Source organism: Gopherus flavomarginatus (genome assembly GCF_025201925.1).
Source record: "Gopherus flavomarginatus isolate rGopFla2 chromosome 13 unlocalized genomic scaffold, rGopFla2.mat.asm SUPER_13_unloc_2, whole genome shotgun sequence".
Classification (NCBI taxonomy): Eukaryota; Metazoa; Chordata; order Testudines; family Testudinidae; genus Gopherus; species Gopherus flavomarginatus.
The window spans coordinates 3,268,361-3,286,361 of NW_026114610.1; the positions used below are offsets into that span (position 1 = coordinate 3,268,361).

At 53.5% G+C, this 18,001-nt stretch overlaps 1 protein-coding gene and 1 non-coding gene across 4 annotated transcripts in view; both read left to right on the plus strand.

Moving 5' to 3' along the window:
• Positions 1-18,001, plus strand: part of LOC127041341 (uncharacterized) — a 227,248-nt gene that overhangs the window by 129,965 nt on the left and 79,282 nt on the right. The gene's annotated exons all lie outside the window — the stretch shown is intronic.
• Positions 17,091-17,164, plus strand: TRNAN-GUU (transfer RNA asparagine (anticodon GUU)). Its single transcript has one exon. It is a non-coding gene; the product is annotated as a tRNA-Asn (tRNA).

Sequence of the window (18,001 nt, forward strand, 5' to 3'; positions counted from 1 at the left end):
CGTGGAGGTGTACAGCCGACTGAAAGGGGCGGAGGCAGGGGACTACGAACTGTTCAAACAGGCCCTGCTCCGCGAGTTTGGGCTGACTCCTGAGATGTACCGGAAAAAGTTCCGGAGCCAGCGTAAAACCCGTGAGGTCACATACCTACAACTGGTCAACCGGGCGCAGGGGTATGCTCGCAAGTGGACAGCTGGGGCCCAAACTAAAGAGGACCTGCTTGACCTATTCATACTGGAGCACCTGTACGAGCAGTGCCCGTCCGACCTGAGGCTGTGGTTGATGGACCAGAAGCCGGAGAACCCGCAGCATGCAGGCCAGCTGGCCGACCAATTTGTGGACAGTCGGGCAGGGGATGGCAGGGAGGAGTCTCGAAGGAGCAGGCCTGCCTCAACGCAGAGAGAGAGTCATCATGGGACCTCCCAAAGGGGGCCTATGGAGAACCCCCCCAAAAGGGGAACATCCAGCGGCAGGTCCCTCCGACCCACTCAAGGGGACCCACGAGATATGGGCTGCTATCGCTGTGGCCAACGAGGTCACATACGGGCCCAGTGCCCCAAGCTCAGGGACAGACCAAGCAGACCCAACCCGCAGAGGGTGGACTGGGTAAAAACCCAATCGGAGGAGGGGCTACATTCCCAGGAAAGGGGGGCTGGCAACATACCACCTGTGGATGCTCCCGGTTCCGGGTTTTTGGTTTACCGGGTGGGCGCGGGGCTACCCCTCCGGAAGGAGTGCATTGTTTCCCTGGAAGTGGATGGGAGGAAGGTCACTGGGTACTGGGACACGGGCGCAGAGGTGACGCTGGCCCGGCCCGAGCTGGTGGGCTCAGATCCGATGGTGCCCGACACCTACCTGACCCTGATGGGCGTGGGCGGGACCCCATTCAAGGTACCCGTGGCAAGGGTACACCTGAAATGGGGGGCCAAGGAGGGCCCCAAGGATGTGGGGGTACACCAATATTTGCCCACTGACGTGTTAATGGGAGGGGACCTTGAGGACTGGCCTAGTAACACCCAGAGTGCCCTGGTCGTGACTCGTAGTCAGAGTCGGCAAATGGCACTGCTCCCCGACAACGGGGAAGGTACTCGACCTGAGGTGCAGGACCCTAACTCAGGGAGCGGAGAACGCCCAGGGGCACGGTGCAGAGAGGCTGCGGCCTCAGACCCAGCCAGCAAGAGAGAGCCGGTCCCCATTCCTGTCCCAGCTGCTGAGTTCCAGGCCGAGTTGCAGAAAGATCCCTCCTTGCGGAAGCACAGGGACCGGGCTGACCTTAGTGCGGTACAGACCATGAGGAGAGGTTGCAAGGAGAGGTTCCTGTGGGAGAAGGGGTTCCTGTACCGAGAATGGGCTCCCCCAGGGGAAGTAGAGTCATGGGGGATCAGGAGGCAGCTGGTGGTTCCCCAGAAGTTCCGTCACAAGCTGTTGTACCTGGCCCATGACATCCCTCTCGCAGGGCACCAGGGAATCCGGCGCACCAGGCAGCGGCTGCTACAGAACTTTTACTGGCCTGGGGTCTTTACCCATGTCCGACAGTACTGCCAATCCTGTGACCCCTGCCAGAGGGTGGGGAAGGCCCGGGACAAGGGGAAAGCGGCTTTGAGGCCTTTACCCATCATAGAAGAACCTTTCCAGAAGGTGGCCATGGACATAGTGGGACCCCTCAGTAAGACGACCCGGTCAGGGAAGAAATACATCCTGGTGGTGGTGGATTTTGCCACTCGCTACCCCGAGGCGGTGGCCTTGTCCTCTATCGAAGCAGACACAGTGGCAGATGCGCTGCTGACAATTTTCAGCCGGGTGGGGTTCCCCAAGGAGGTCTTAACGGACCAGGGGTCCAACTTCATGTCGGCCCTGCTCCGGTCCTTATGGCAGAAATGTGGGGTCCAGCACAACTGGGCCTCAGCGTATCACCCCCAGTCCAACGGGCTGGTAGAAAGGTTCAACGGGACGCTGAAGATGATGCTAAAAACATTTATGAACCAGCATCCGCAAGATTGGGACAAGTACTTACCTCATCTGCTGTTTGCGTACAGGGAGGTACCCCAGGAATCTACCGGGTTTTCACCTTTCGAACTGTTGTATGGAAGGCGGGTGAGGGGGCCCCTAGACCTGATGAGGGACGAATGGGAGGGGAAGGCCGCTCCCGAGGGAGAGTCAGTGGTGGAGTATGTCCTGACCTTCCGGGAAAGACTGGCCGAGCTCATGGGCCTGGCCAGGGAGAATCTGGCCCGAGCCCAGAGGAGGCAGAAGGTCTGGTATGACCGCACAGCACGAGCCCGTGCCTTCGCCACAGGGGATCAGGTGATGGTTCTCATCCCCGTGAGGAGAAACAAACTCCAGGCCGCCTGGGAAGGGCCCTTCAAGGTTATCAAGCAACTGAATGAGGTAAACTATGTGGTGGAGTTGTCAAACCGGGCACATCACCGTCGGGTGTACCATGTGAACATGATGAAACCATACTATGACAGGGGGAATGTGGTGTTGGCCGTGTGTGGACATTGGGAGGGGCAGGGAGATGACCCCTTAGTGGATCTATTCCCTGGGACAAAAACTGGTTCCCCCCTGGAGGCGATTCCCCTCTCTGAGCAACTGACCCCGGGCCAGCACGCTGAGATCAGAGGGGTGCTGCATCTATACCGACAGCTGTTTTCCAACCAGCCTGGACGCACTAATTTGACTGTCCACCGGGTGGAGACCGGGTCACACCCCCCTATAAGATGCTCCCCTTTTCGGGTCACTGGTAAAACTGCCCAGGATCTTGAAAGAGAGGTCAGGGACATGCTGGCTTTGGGGGTGATCCAGCCGTCTTCCAGCCCTTGGGCCTCGCCAGTAGTGCTGGTTCCCAAGAAGGATGGGTCAATCCGGTTCTGTGTGGACTATCGAAAGCTCAATGCCATCACCGTATCTGATGCCTACCCTATGCCCAGGCCTGATGAGCTCCTAGACAAGCTGGGAGGTGCTCGGTACCTCACCACTATGGATCTTACCAAAGGCTACTGGCAAGTGCCGCTGGACACAGATGCCAGGCTGAAATCGGCCTTTATCACCCCTCTGGGGCTCTATGAGTTTTTGACCCTGCCCTTCGGCCTCAAGGGAGCGCCGGCCACCTTCCAGCGCCTGGTGGATCAGTTACTGAGGGGGATGGAGAGTTTTGCCGTGGCGTATATTGACGACATCTGCGTCTTCAGCCAGACCTGGGAGGACCACGTGTCCCAGGTTAAACAAGTCCTGGACCGACTCCGAAAGGCTGGGTTAACAGTAAAGGCTGAGAAGTGCAAGGTGGGGATGGCTGAAGTATCTTACCTGGGCCATCGGGTGGGGAGCGGCTGCCTGAAGCCGGAACCAGCCAAGGTGGAGGTGATCAGAGACTGGCCTGCTCCCCAAACCAAAAAGCAGGTCCAGGCCTTTATTGGGATGGCGGGGTACTATCGAAGGTTCGTGCCCCACTTTAGTGCCATAGCCGGCCCCATCACTGAGCTGTGCAAAAAGGGGAAGCCAGACAAGGTGATCTGGACTGAGCAGTGCCAGGAGGCTTTCCAGGCGCTGAAGGAGGCTCTGGTTAGTGGCCCAGTTCTAGCAAACCCAAATTTTGACAAACCCTTTATGGTGTTCACTGATGCCTCAGATACGGGACTGGGGGCAGTGTTAATGCAGGAGGATGAAAAGGGGGAGAGACACCCCATCGTGTACCTGAGTAAGAAGCTGCTACCCCGGGAACAAAGCTACGCGGCCATCGAGAAGGAATGCCTGGCCATGGTGTGGGCCCTTAAGAAGCTAGAGCCATATCTCTTTGGGCGACACTTCACCGTGTACACCGACCACTCTCCCCTGACCTGGCTGCACCAGATGAAAGGAGCCAACGCCAAGCTCCTGAGGTGGAGCCTGCTCCTCCAGGACTATGACATGGACGTGGTCCATGTGAAGGGAAGTGCCAACCTGACAGCGGATGCGTTGTCCCGAAGAGGGGACCCTGAACTTCCCCAGGTCACTGGGCAGAGTGACCCCGCTCAGTTCAGTCTCGAAGGGGGGAGAGATGTGATGCAGTAGGGACTGTCTGTGTGGGGAGTGGGAGAGCAGGGGAGGACTTTAAGGGATGGACGATGCCAGGGCCTGTAACCTGAGCTAGGTAAGGGAGGGGAAAGGTCAAACACCTTGGCCCGGGAAGGGGAACAAAGGAAGGGAGCGGCAGGAGGGAAGCAGTTGGAGTTTGGGCTTGGGGCTGGATGGGCGGAATTCAGGGTATCCTAGCTAGGATCCAAGCACCCTGAAAGCCCAGAAGGACTCGGTGGAGGGGTCCTGACTGTGCCTACAAGCTCTGCTGTAACCTGCGTTCCTGTTGTCCAATAAACCTTCTGTTTTACTGGCTGGCTGAGAGTCACTGTGGGTCCCAGGAAGAGGGGTGCAGGACCGGACTCCCCACACTCCGTGACAGACTGACAGTCCCCAGGGGCAACGGGGAGAGGCCAAAGCTCCAAAGTTAGCCCGACTGACAGGCCAGGCAGTGTAATGAGGGAGTCACCAGGGCAGGGGATCCCATCATCTGTGTGAGCTGGAACTACCTGGGCCAGAGTGGGACCCAGCTAAGGAGAAAGCAGGAGCCCAAGAAGAGGCAGGGAGAAGAGCTGTGCCAGCCAGGGAGAACCAGAGCAGATCCATGCTAGGAACTGAGCCGGAGCAGCATGAGCCACAGAAGCTGCCCAGGGAGCAGATCTGTGCTGGGAGAAGAGCTGCAGCAAGTGGAGCCAGAGAGGCCAGAGGAGCAGCCCAGGGAGATGGAGGCAGAGCCACAGCAGCACTGGGGCTGGAGGTGGGTGCAGTGAGCAGCTTGGGAGAGTGAGAGGGACCCTGGGCAGAAGGCCCAGCACAAGGAGATGCCACCAATCCAGAGGCCTTGCAGGCCAGACCTTCGGGGGTGGGGGAATCATATCCCCTACATGGGGGCTGACACTGGGAACAAGGGTCCTGTCACCTAGAGCATGTGGCCACTGCCAGAGCAAGTGTCCGGCCCATGGTGTCCCTGAAGCACAGCCAGGGCCTGGGAAGGAGGCCTGGGACATGTGAGGGAGAGACTGTGACCTGCCTTGACACTCCAGAGACGCTGGTTGTGATCTCCCTGTAGCCCTTTTCAAGTGAGCACGACAAGATTTCTGGGCCCAGCCTTGTTGGGGTTACGAGGACTCTGCCACACATGAGAGTAGAACGAGCGTCCTTGGGGTCAGGCAGGCCTCTGGTAAGGGGGTGGGGACTCAGATCCTCTTTCTGGCCAATTGCACCAGGGTCATGTATAAACCAGGGAAGTTCCCCACAATAGCCGGACCTGAACCCTCTGTACTCTTTGCTTCTCTGTCTCCCCTTCATCTCTGCTGGTCTCCCTCTGAGCTTTCTCAACACCTGGCCCCACAGCATTTCCTGCCAGCCAGAGACTGCATGTTCCAGGCCTGTTCCTGTGGATGTGGCCTCTCTCCTGATTTCTCAGGAAAGGAACCTTTCCAGGAAATGGCCATGGCTTCTGGGAATCAGCATGTGGCTGGTGGACAGCACCAGGAATCATTTGGCTCCTGGCACACAAGGCCACTTAAAAGCTGAGTTTTAGACAGGGGCTTGAACCCTGGATCTTAAGATTAAAAGCCTGATGTTTTACCAACTGAACTAGTTGAGACCATTTTCCCCATTCACCACAAGAGCAAGCAGGTAGGCAAAGAGAGGCAAAAAAAGTCCCAGGAAACCCTCCTCTTTTTCTGCACATCCACTGCCTGTCAGCAGGATTCCTCCTCCTCCTTCCTTCTGTGCCTCAGTGTGACTAAATCTCCACACGTAGACAGCTGGTCCATCCGCTGCACCCCAATCCCCCCATGCCTGAGCCTCCCTGCCAAAGCCCTGCACCTGGCTCCACAGAATTAAGTCTCATGTGTTGCTGGGAACTCGACTTCTTGTGCCCACAGAGTCTCGGCCCCCCTCAGTAGATGACCTGAGAAACACAATGTCCGACTTTTCCAAAGAAGTGCTTGGAGGGGTTTCTTTGTGTGTTACCATGTGGCCTAATGGGTAAGGTGTCTGAGTGTGGATTAGAAGATTGAGAGTTTGAGTCCCTTGGTGGTTGTGTTTCTGCAGTTTTACCATTGTGCTGAAAGTTCTGCTCCCTTTAGGGCTGGAACCTCTTCTTGGCCGCTCAGGCCAATGCTCTGGCTTCAGCTAGAGCCCTGGGAAGGAGTTGGGGGGTGGGCATCACAAAGGCTGGGACATGAGACCCAGGTGCTTCCAGTCTAGCCTTTGCCCTTCCTGATTTGCCAGAGAAAATGGGCGGCTGCCCAGGCTAGTGTGTGCGCCTGTCCCTGTGCTGGAGGCTACTTGCTACATAGCGTCTTCGGAGCCTGGGTGTTTCTCTGCTTCTCGCCAGCTGGGGAAAAGCCTCTTGGTGTAAAATATCCTGCCCCACTGCAAGAGTGAGCACCTTGAGTGGGACCAGTCAGAGGCCTCACCATGGGGGCTGGCCCTGCTTTCCTACCAATTTGTGATGTTATCCACAGAGCATCAGCAGCTGCCCTGCGTGCTGGTGACCTTCAGTGGGTGTTTGGCATGGCAGGGAGCAGCCTGGCTGGGTGATTTTGCGCCTGTCTGAAGGTCACACCTAGGCATGGTCCTGCCCTCTTCTAGCCCTGACCTCAGTTGCTCTGTGGCTTTTAAGCCTTCCCTTGGAGCCGTCAGCACCAGCTGCCTCTGCTCTAGGTGCCCAGAGGAGGAGAGGTGTGTTGGGTCACTTTTACAGATGCCCCTTCCCTGCACAGAGGAGCTTCCATCCCCAATCCCTGCCTGTCACTGCCCAGCAGCCCTCTGGCACCATTCCTGAGGGCTGCCCTGCCTCACTTTCTTCCTACCATGTTGGGAAAGACAGTTCTCATTATTAAAGGTCAGGTGGGCCAACTAGGGGCAGAAGCCTGTTCTATGTTTTCCTACTGCAGAGCCCAAGCTCAGGAACTCATCTTGGGTTCAGGCACTGCTGTGCTCCCAGAAAACAAGCCACCCCTGCAGAAAGAGGGATGATAGGGCCTGCCAAAGCCCAGGAACCAGGGACCTGTAGATCTTCAGTCTAACACTCTGTAATAGTCAGTGCTTCCCTTCAGGGCTGGCCCTAGAGGGGATTGTGACAAATCCCCCCCTTTCCTCCTCAGGTTCTGTCCCCACCCCGTCCCATCTCTTCCCTTCCTGCCCCATTCCTCTCCCACCCCCACCTCTTTTCTTCCCCTCCCCACCCAGCGCCTCCTGCACCCCACTGAACAGCTGATCACTGGCAAGTGGGAGGCACTGAAAGGGAAGAGGAGGAGCTTGTCAACAAGGCCTGTAGTGTGTGTGTGGGTGGGGGGAGGTGGCTGTCAGTGGGTGCTGAGCACCTATTTTTTCTCTGTTGGTGCTGCAGCCCCATAACTCCCATGGAGTTGCTGACTTGGCTTCTTTCGCACTCTAGAGAGAGGAGCAGAACCAGGGCTATGGCTGATCTATGGGGCATCAGGTGAGTGGCAGAGGCATCAGGTGCTGAGAGTTTGCCTGACCCCTCAGGGACACAGTGTGAGGTGGTACCCCAGGAATCTCTATGAAAGGAGCAGAACAGGATTTACTTGGGGTGGGTAGAGAATTGAGAGCGTCTCAGGGGGTTGTACAGAGGTGTTGCCCGGGTGAGAGACTGGCTAAAACACAGGCCATGCTGTGAGCAGGATTCACACCTGCACAGGAGAACCCTATTGGATTTCAACTCCCACATCTTAACCACTTGGCCATCACAGCTGGGAATGAAAAAAATATGCCCCAGTGCCAGAGAAACTGGTAAAGAATCACAATGACCAGGTGTGAAGTCATCTGAACTACAGAATTCCCACCGCAAACCTGGGATTTGGGGTTTGTTCTCTTTGCTTAGCCATGTGCAGTCGCACAGAGAGCGAGTTTAAAAGTCTCCCCTCCCACAGAGCGGGAATGGGAAATGATTCTCAACTTGAAACCTGACGTAGGGTGACCAGACGTCCCGATTTTATTGGGACTGTCCCTATATTTGCTTGTTTGTCCCACGTCCCGACCGATCGGGACCCTGGACAAACAAATAACTTTGTCCTCTTCTCCAGCACACAGGCATAGTCTGGAGGGATACTTGCCCCCCACAACTCCGCCCCCTTATTCCCCCATTAGATCCCTCCCCAAATCCCGGCCCTGGCCCTGCCCCCAGCCCCATCCCCTCACTGCCCCACTGGATCCCTCCCCAAATCCTCGCCCTGGCCCTGCCTCTTCCCCAAGCACGCGACATTCTTCCTCCCTCCCAGGTTTGCACACAGGCCATGGCCATGGCCGGGAACGCAGGGTGGAAGCTTCTCTAGCCCTGCAGCCTACGGGGCAGCGCAGTGGGGCTGGGGGCAGCACAGAGCAGGCAGGGCCCAGGTGGGCGGGGGGCAGAGACACAAGTGGCGTGGACACACTCCTGCTAGGAGCTGCCTGGTTCACTCCTTGCCCGGGAGCTGCAGGAGGAGCCCGGATCATGGCTCGGCTGCAGAGCTCGGAGCCCAGGTTGGGCCCAGGAGTGAGGGGATGGGGGAGCTGGGGATGTAGTGGGAGTTGGAGCCGAGAATTGGTTGGAGATGGGGCTGTGCCACTGCCGCTTGGCGGTGGGGGGGCCCTCCAGCTTTTATTTTTGCTCCGCCCTCCGTGTCTTGATATTTAATCTTTGACATCTGGTCACCCTAGCCTGATATGAAGGAGGATGTCTGGACCAAGAGGCCAGGGACTGGCCTTTGCTAGAGAAACCACTGTCAAGTTTTAGCCAATTAGGACAAGTCAGCAAATAAGAACAACCTCAGGTATCAGTAACTGCTACAGGTTGCAAATTCCTACATGTAGCAGTTTCTGGCACTACACCTGCACAGCTCTGCTCCCCGGCTCTTCTCGGGCTCCTGCTCTCTCCTTAGCTCTGCCCCACTCTCGCCCAGGCAGTTCCAGCTCACATGGAGGATGGGACCCCCTGGCCTGGTGACTCCCTCATTACACTGCCTGGCCTGTCAGTGCAGCTAACTTGGAGCTTTGGCCTCTCCCCATTGTCCCTGGGGACTGTCAGTCTCAGGGTCCTGATTTCCCATTGATCCTTCCCCCTTCTATTGGTGCTGGGAACTAGCCAACCAACCCCACCCCCACACACACTAAGTTTTAGTAAAGGGCCAAGAGCCCCCTTACCCAAGCCAGGCCCATGAGGGTCACCGATATGTAGAGAGAAGGCAGCACAAGCTGGTCCCATGGTGTAATGGGCAGCACTCAGGACTCTGAATCCTGTAATTTGAGTTCAAATCTCAGTGGGATATTGTGTTGGCTTGTGGTCATAGGCAGCAGGTTATATACATTTGCGGTGCTCGGGCTCCAGGAATATTCAGGGCTGGGGGCCCTGCTCCAACAATATTTGGAAATGAGTCTTTTCCCCTAGCCCTGCCTGGATTGGGCCCTGGCCTCTCCCTGCATGTTGCCCCCTGCCATGCTGTGTCCCTGCCTGACAAAAAGCAGCGTGCGCCTGTCCCCTGCCTACTCCTGCTGCTGGAATAGAGGGATATTGGGCAGAAATGATGTTTGCTGTTCCAGGGTCCTAGTACCCACCCTCCAGTAATGGCAAGGCAGGCTGCCCTGAGCCTCTCCAACACCCTGAGCTCCCTCATCCCTCTGCACCCTGATCCTCTGTCCCAGTCCTGAGCCCTCTCCTGCATCATGAATCCCTCATCCTCAGCCCCTCAGCTCTGCACTCCCTCCTATCCCCAAGCCCCCTCCCAGAGCCTTAGGCAGGTGGGGGTGGAGTTTGGGGGCCAGAGTTGGGGGGTGGGTTCTGGACACCACCAAAATTTTTACAAACTTGCCACCCATGCTTGTGGTAAAGTCCCAGAGCTCAACTTCCCTGTCTCAAGCTGTGTAAGAGTGAATCTTTCCCCTCCTGCTGGGTGACTCACACCTCCTAGAGCCAGGTCTTTGGCTGGGATGGCCACAATGGGTTAGGGCTCTAGAACTTGCTACCCTGATAGTTGGGATTCTTGCTGCTGCACCTGATATTCACAAGCTTGGCCCTTTTGCTTCCTACCACACTTTTCCTCTGGCCCACATGGTGCTTGAAGAAAGGAGTTCCAGCGCTGGGATTAATAGTCAGGGCTTGGCAGGAGGGAGGAAGAGTCCCAGGCTGGAGCCCCACACACCTTCCCTCCTCCGGGCACCTAGAGCAGAGGCAGCCCAGCTCTGTCCACTGGATACATCGGCAGAGTAGGTGAGTTCATGTAAATACAGTCTGGTCCCAAAGCCTCCTCCTAACCCTGGTCATCAGTAGCTGCCAGGGGAGAGCTCATTCACACCTCACTTACAAATCATCATTTGAAATTCCAAGGTTGGCCAACACTGCCGAAGCCAATGCACCAACATTGTCAGCAAACACAACAGTTGGGTGAGGAAACCTGGCTTTGTCCAGACTTTCCATACCTATTTTACTTTCTCAGGTACAAGTAGTTTTCATACATTGTATCTGCTTTTAAAGTGTGTTAACGTTTCAATTTCCATTCAAATTTGCAACCAATGACAACATTGGCAACGCTGCATGTAACTACCTGACCACTGAGGGAGGGGGTGTTGGGGAAATTCGGGGAAGGGGGTGCACAGCCCTCTGGCTGGAGGGTGTATAGGGAATGCCCAGTTTCACTGAATTGAGTCTCCTACTGCAGCACCTCAGTTGGTTACATCAGAGAGGAGCTGCAGTGTCGAGGCAGTGGGATGCCTGTGCCTTTAAGAGCCCAGCCCTGGGAAGCCCATGCTGAGAGGTGCTGCCTGTGAGAGGGGAAATAAAAAAGCCCTCTGCTCCCCCCACCCATGTTTGCAAACACCGGAGTTTCAGCCCACCGGGATAACTGTTACCCCTCTTCCCCTGCCTCTGCCAGAGTTTAACCCTCTGGTAGCGCCTCCCTCTGGGCTTAACTCCGGCTCTTTCCCCCCTCCCTGACTTTGCCTTCAGTCTCTCTCCTAACTCTGCCTCCAGCTGCTTGACCCCCTGACCAGTCAATTTCCACCCCCTGCTCAGATCCTGGCCACCCACTCCTCTGATTTGCCCCCCTTTGCCCCTTTTTAATCCCTGTAAAAAGTAGGGAGTGCTGGGTCCCATTCTCTGGAGGGAGGGCTGGGCGTCTGGCCCCTGCCAGCCCAATGCTCAAAGTGCCCCATGATCTTGTGGATGTTTGCTGAGTGCTGCAGGGTCACCCGAAGGGGGAGAGAGATGTGGTTAGGAGGTGATGCAGCCAAGGGTGCCTCACCCAACACTGAGATGCAGCTACCTCTGGGGTGAGTTACACAAGTCAGCAAATGAATATGGAACAAGAAACACCTTGAAAGGAACAAGGCAGCTGCAGTAGGTGGAGAAAACCAGAAAAAGCAGTATCCCTGGATCCCAGCCCTGCCCCTCCCCCACTCTACCCCCTAATCTCCACTCCCCTCCCACATTTGAGGGGAGAACCCAGGAGTCCTGGTCCCCAGCCTTGCCCACCCCCATATTTTGATATGGCTCCATCCAACAGCTGCCCCCACAATTGAAGGGCAGTGCCACAGGGCACACTGGGGCCTTCTTGTTTGCACAGGATGGGCAATGCCAGTGCTCCAGGATGGGGAGAGAGGATGCTAAGGGAGAAGCAAGCAGCAGACAGCTCCCATGACAGAGAAAGCAATGCTAGGGGGTGCTGTGCTGCAAGGACTGAAGGGAGTTGGCAGGGAATGGGAGGATCTTCCCTCACAGCAGGTGCGCCTGTCTCCCTCCCAATTCCTCCCCAGCCCTACCCCAGCCCAGGCAAATCCCGGCCCAGCTACCAGGGTTAAATTTGGCCTGGATTCCGCAGCTGCTAGGGGTGGGGCATGGGGCTGGGAAGCATGAGCCTCTACTCCTCCTTCCCCAGACACAGTTGCATGGGCACAGACCAAAGGAGCCTGCAGCACTGCTGCCTAGAGGAAACTGAGGCACCAGCAACTGATAGACACATCATGGCTCTCCTCATCCTCATCCTCTTTTCCATGTATAATCTGGCCAGGGGAAGGAGGGGTAAACTCAGGGCAGTTGCATAGTTAACCTGTGGAACTCCTTGCAAGAGCATGTTGTGAAGGCCAAGACTAAAACAGGGTTCAAAAAAGAACTAGATAAGTTTACAGTGGATAGGTCCATCAAGGGCTATTAGCCAGGGTGGGCAGGGATGCTGCCTGTAGCCTCTGTTTGCCAGAAGCTGGGAATGGGCAATAGGGGATGGATCACTTGATGATTCCCTGCTCTGTTCATTCCCTCTGGGGCACCTGGCACTGGCCACTGTCAGAAGACAGGAGGATACTGGGCTAGATGGACTTTGCGTCTGAACCAGTCTGGCCGCTCTTATGTCTCCCTTGGAGCAGCAGTGACACCCAGTGGGCAGTCAGAGTAATGCACAGAAGGTGTTTTCCTTGGCGCAGCAGTGACACCAAGTGGCCAATCAGGATAACACACAGAGTATGTTTCCCTAGGAGCAGCAATGACACCTCGTGGTCATTCCAGGTAATGCACAGAAGGTGTTTCCCTTGATACAGTAGTGACACCCACTGGTCAGGTGGCGTAATGCACAGCATGTGTCTGCGCTCTACGAGCAGTGACACCCACGGACCAGTCACGGTAAGGCACAGAGTGTGTTTCCCACCAATCTGGGTAAGGCACATAGCATGTTTCCCATGGAGCAGCAGTGACACTGAGTGACCAGCAGGGGTGGCATCAGACTCTTCTCCTTTAGTGGGGGACTGAGGCTACATCTACACTACAGGATAAATTCGAATTAGCTTAAACCGATTTTATAAAACAGATATTATAAAGTCAATTGTGAGCGTCCACACTAGGCACATGAATTCGGTGGTGTGCGTCCATGGTCCGAGGCTAGCGTCGATTTCTGGAGCGGTGCACTGTGGGTAGCTACTGTATAATAATGAGGCCAATAACGTCAATTTGCGTCCACACTAATCCTAATCCAATATAGTAATATCGATTTTAGCGTTACTCCTCTCGTTTTGTAGGAGTACAGAAATCGATTTAAAGAGACCTTTAAATTGATATAAAGAGCAGTGTAGTGTGGACGGGTGCAGCGTTAAATCAATTTAACGCTGTTAAAATCAGTTTAACAGCATAGTGTAGACCAGGCCTGAGATGGGCTAGACAAAAAAAATTGGGGAGCTCTGCCCCCCATCACCTGGCCTCACCCTTCACGGGGGCCATGCCTCTGTTCCTTCTCAGTTAAAGGCCAGGCTCATCTCCTCTCCCCCCGGCTAGGGTTTACAGCAATACAAACTTTATTAAAATAAAATAGTAAACAGGGTTTACTTAAAATATTCTAAATCTGTCCAAATTTTAGTACTGAATCCAAAGTTCTCTTAAAGATCCCATCAGTAACCAAAACCTAAATGAAAAATTGAAACAAAAAACAAGGCTTAATTTAAAACCCAAATATTAAGAAAAACTTTGTTTGTAAAAATAAAAACTAACAAATGCTGTAAATTAATAATTTCAACATTTTATAAAAAAAGTCTGCTACAGCAGAATGATAAAATAACATCAAATAAATAAGCATGACCACTAAAACCTCCTATAAAGGAATTGAATCCTTGAATACTGGTCAAATCGTAATAAAATATGCAGAACTATGTCAAAACTAGTGTTGCAAGTCAGCCATTTCAATCCAGCAAATGTCAATTAAAAGCTCCATTCCAACTAAAAAAACCAAAACAACCCAATAAACCAAAATGGTCACAGCCTGAAACAAACCTACACAGAAGCAAAATTAAACCTGTACCAACATTGGAACAAACGATGTAAATTTCTATTTCTAACTTCTTGTGTCTCCCAGGAGGAAGGTGTTTTGCACCCCAGTAGCCAGGCTGTCACTGCAGCTTTCCTTTCACTAAATAAGATTTGTATCAAATATAAATTGCCCTCCAATTTCTCTAAGAGAAATTGAAATTGTATCTTTGCACTAATATCCCAAGTGTGCAAGTCCATCCCCTCAGAGCAGCCCCACACCCTGAGGCCAGGGGAGAATCCCAGCTGGTTTGTGCATTTGTAACCCTGGGGCCTGAAGCTGATGAGAGAAAGGGAAATGAGCCATCTTGGAGCTTTCCGATACCACCTGCGGGGAGCACAGGGATTTGACTGAGTGACATCCTGGCTAATATTCACCTTGTTCTCCGCCAGCAGGCTCCACTGGAGAGCTCGGGAGTGACTTGACCATGGCAGCACCCTATTTACATATTAAAAGACGGCATTTTGGGGCCAATGGGATAAAATGTGAGTACTTTTGGGGTTGGGACCCACATGAGAAGGGATGTGGACAAACTAGAGGGAGTCCAGAAGAGGCAATAAAAATGATTAGGGGACTGAGACACATGACTTACGAGAACCTACAGGCCATATCCTGTATGTTAAGCTAAGGCAAAGTTAGCATATGTATATTGTGACTTTTACTCAGAGAGGAAAATCGACCTTTATCACGTTACTTAAAAAGATAAGTACCCATGCCTTTCCAAGACCTTTACTTAGACCAATCGACAGTGGAGAATGGCATAGGGTTTTATTCAGTGTTGTACCCACAGATTTAACAGGTAGACTACAAGGTAACTTATGTGCATATGTACATGTCATCAGCAAGCACAAACATACTAGCCTATGAAGTAAATGTATCCTAATTTTTTGTGGGTGAGGAATGAAATTTGGTCATAGGAGGAAGGATTTCCGGCCCTTGTGCCCTACAAAAGAGATAACCCACCTCACTAGAGCACTTTGCTCTATCATTGTGACTTAATTCCTCCACTCTCTCTCTATGTACTATCAGTAGGCTGTACTTTTTCTTAAATTTTAAGTTTCAAGGGAACTAGGCTAAGTTCGGTTTCCCTACGTTTTTAGTCTTTGTTTATTAGGTTTTGATTTTAAGTTTAACATATTCAAGTAAACCCTAAGTAACACTAGCATTTTCTAAGCACTGCATCTTTCATTTAAGAATTGAGAAACCTGAACTGCAAGGCTGGTCCTGTGTCTCTTACCACCAGGTTATCAAGGAAGGCTGTGAGTATATTAACCAAATCTTTGTTGCATATAATGGCATATGTATCTTTTGAATAGCAGTAATGCAAATGTAACTTTGTAAGTCAATTAAATTAAATAACATGTAAGCTAATCAATTAAATTTTCATCAAATTATCCAAATTAATATTATTAGTACACCCTACATCAGGCTACATGGGACAGAGAGTTGGAGTGCAGAGGGATGAAGGCACTGGTTCTAGAGGTGCTGACTCTGAGGTGGGGTTAGAATGAGACATACAGAGTGCAGTAGAGGACTCAGGGTTAGGATAGAGAATTGGGCTGTGAATGGTCTGGAATGAGGCCAAGAAAGAGAAAACTGAGATGCAAGAGAGAAATCAAGCTAGAGCAAAAACCAGAGAAGAAATATGCGATGTGAGCTGCAAAGGGGAAAAAAAACCTCTGCCTATCCCCTCTCACCAAAGCATCTAAGAACCAGATGAGAGACATCTTTCCCCCACTACAATAACAATTCCAGTTGACCTGGACTGAGGAAGGAAATCTTCTCCTTTGCAGCACTAGCAAACGTGGACTGAGTCATGAACACCTCCCCCCATCCAATCTGGTGTTCCTGGCCTGGGACACGGGAGGTGCTCCTCTCTTCTCCATTTGGGACATGACGAGATAACAGAAGTGACAGGGCTTTATGGGAAATAATTATTTGACTGATTCATGTGCAAGTACTAGTCCTTCTTAACACAAACAAATGGTTTATCCTGCATGCTGATGACAGTTTGGAGGGTCTGGGAGCAGTCCCGTACCAGGAAGTGGAAGGAAATGTAAATCTGTAGGCTTTGCCAGTTGAGGACTGTCTGATAGCGAAACTCGCTATCCCATTAACCAGCAACAGTTCTTGGTCTTGAAATGGGCCATCACTGAGAAATTTCGAGACTGCTTGTGTGGTGCTCAGTTTCAGGTGTGGACAGAGAACAATCCACTGACTTATGTGTTAACAAGAACTAACCTGGATGCTACAAGGCAGAGATGGGTGACTATTTTGCTAGCCATAACTTCGCATTCAATACCAATGAGTTGGTATAATAGGGAATGTGATTTATCAGGACCACCAATTCTTGGCTGGGGGGAGGATGTAAGCAGGGTCGCTATGAACCCTACCCTGCCATCTGTTGGTGATCTGTTGTAAAGGCCTTTTGAGGCTGATGTCATTTGCATGGTTCCACCCACCCCGGATTGCATGATGGGAGTGCTTGTCCAAACGGTCATTTCAGCTGCTGTGGGATCCCCAGTCTCTTTGTTATTGGGGCAGGAGTAATGCAGTGTATTTTGCTGTTCATTTTGGATCAAGGAGAGAGTAACTGTAGCTGGCATTTGAGGCCTGAGAGCTTCACCCTCGCCTGAAAAGTACTCATCATTAAGGGGTCTGGGTTCCCAATGGCCAAGGCTTGTGGGAGACTGGAATTGATGTTTGTTTGGCTCTTGGCAGCTGGTGCGTGCTGCTTTTGTTCCTGCTGTCCCTGGTGTGTAAAGACAGCGGTGTTTTTGAATCTCTTTGAGTTGTTGTTAGTGGTGCAATCGTTGGCCTTAAGCTTATGCCGTTTGATCTCTTTCAGGGTGTGTTTTGGTTCTGAGAGGTAAAAGGCAGCTGCTGTGTGTGTGGTGTTATGGAGTGAGGTAGCAAAGGTTGATTTGCAGAGGTGGTGCATGTGCCATATAAGTTGTGGGGGCCCACCCCCAGCTCTGGTCCCAGAGGCCAGAATTTGCATTAACCCGCCTGCTGACCTCTGGCTAGGAATTTCGCCCTGCTAACTCTTCCAGCAAAACAGGCCAAAGAAAGTGTACGCAAGCACTGTACCGCAGCCCCTGTGCTCTTTTCGGTTCCTTCCCACAGAACTTTCACTGCATACCAGTCCAGTCCCTTGCTGTTGCTTGTCTAAGAGCTGCATGCATATGCTAGACTGTACCCTGTGCTGATTCCCGACTTTTGTGCTCCATACAGCCTTGCCCATCCGTGTCTCTGTGGCGCAAAGGGTTAGCGCGTTCGGCTGTTAACCGAAAGGATGGTGGTTCAAGCCCACCCGGGGATGGCGATGAGCCCGTGCTACTTCCTTGCTTCCCCGAGGCCTGCAGGGAGCCTCCAAAGTCCCCTTTTGCTGCCTCTTGGCCTCAGTGCTTTCAGCTGGTGGCCCAAAGAGCGTGCTGGATGCCATTCAGAAACCCGTCTCCCAGCAGCCGTGCCGGAGGCTCAGGCTTAATCCTCGAGGCCGAGCACAAAAACTTTCAGCCGGGAACATTTTGCTCCCTTCCCGCCTCCGCCAAAGCGGCAAGGGAGAAGGGGACGAGACACGCCTGCTCAGAGACACCTCCCTCCCACTTCCCTGTAGGCTGTGCAAAGCTCTTGGCCTGCCTCATGCCTCTTCAGGAAAGAGCAGCCATGCTGCCCAAGGCTGAGTCACGTGCGCAGCCAGGCCCGCCCTGGCTGACGGCTCGCAGAGCCACACGAGTCAATGGCAGGTCGAGTCGGTAGCCTCGGCTCTTTCCCCTGACAGCCACACAGCACTGCCTAGCGCCCCGAGAGCCTCCCTCGTGTTCTCCCGCAGCCCGCCGGGGTGGGTGGGAAAAGGGGACCAGGAAGCACTGCAGCCTCATTCTGGGACAGGAGGCCCTTGCCACACCCAGACCTCCCTCTTGCCTTCAGCCCAGGCAGCCAGGGAGCTCTCTGGCAGGCCACCGCCTCAGCCACCTCTTGCCGCTCTGCTGGTCACCGCCTCGCTGGAAGGCCCAGAGGGAAAAGAAACAAACACACACGTAGCAGAGGATGGTTTCGATCCATCGACCTCTGGGTTATGGGCCCAGCACGCTTCTGCTGCGCCACTCTGCTGGCTCTTCACAGCACTGCCACCCAGCCGGCACTATCCAGATTA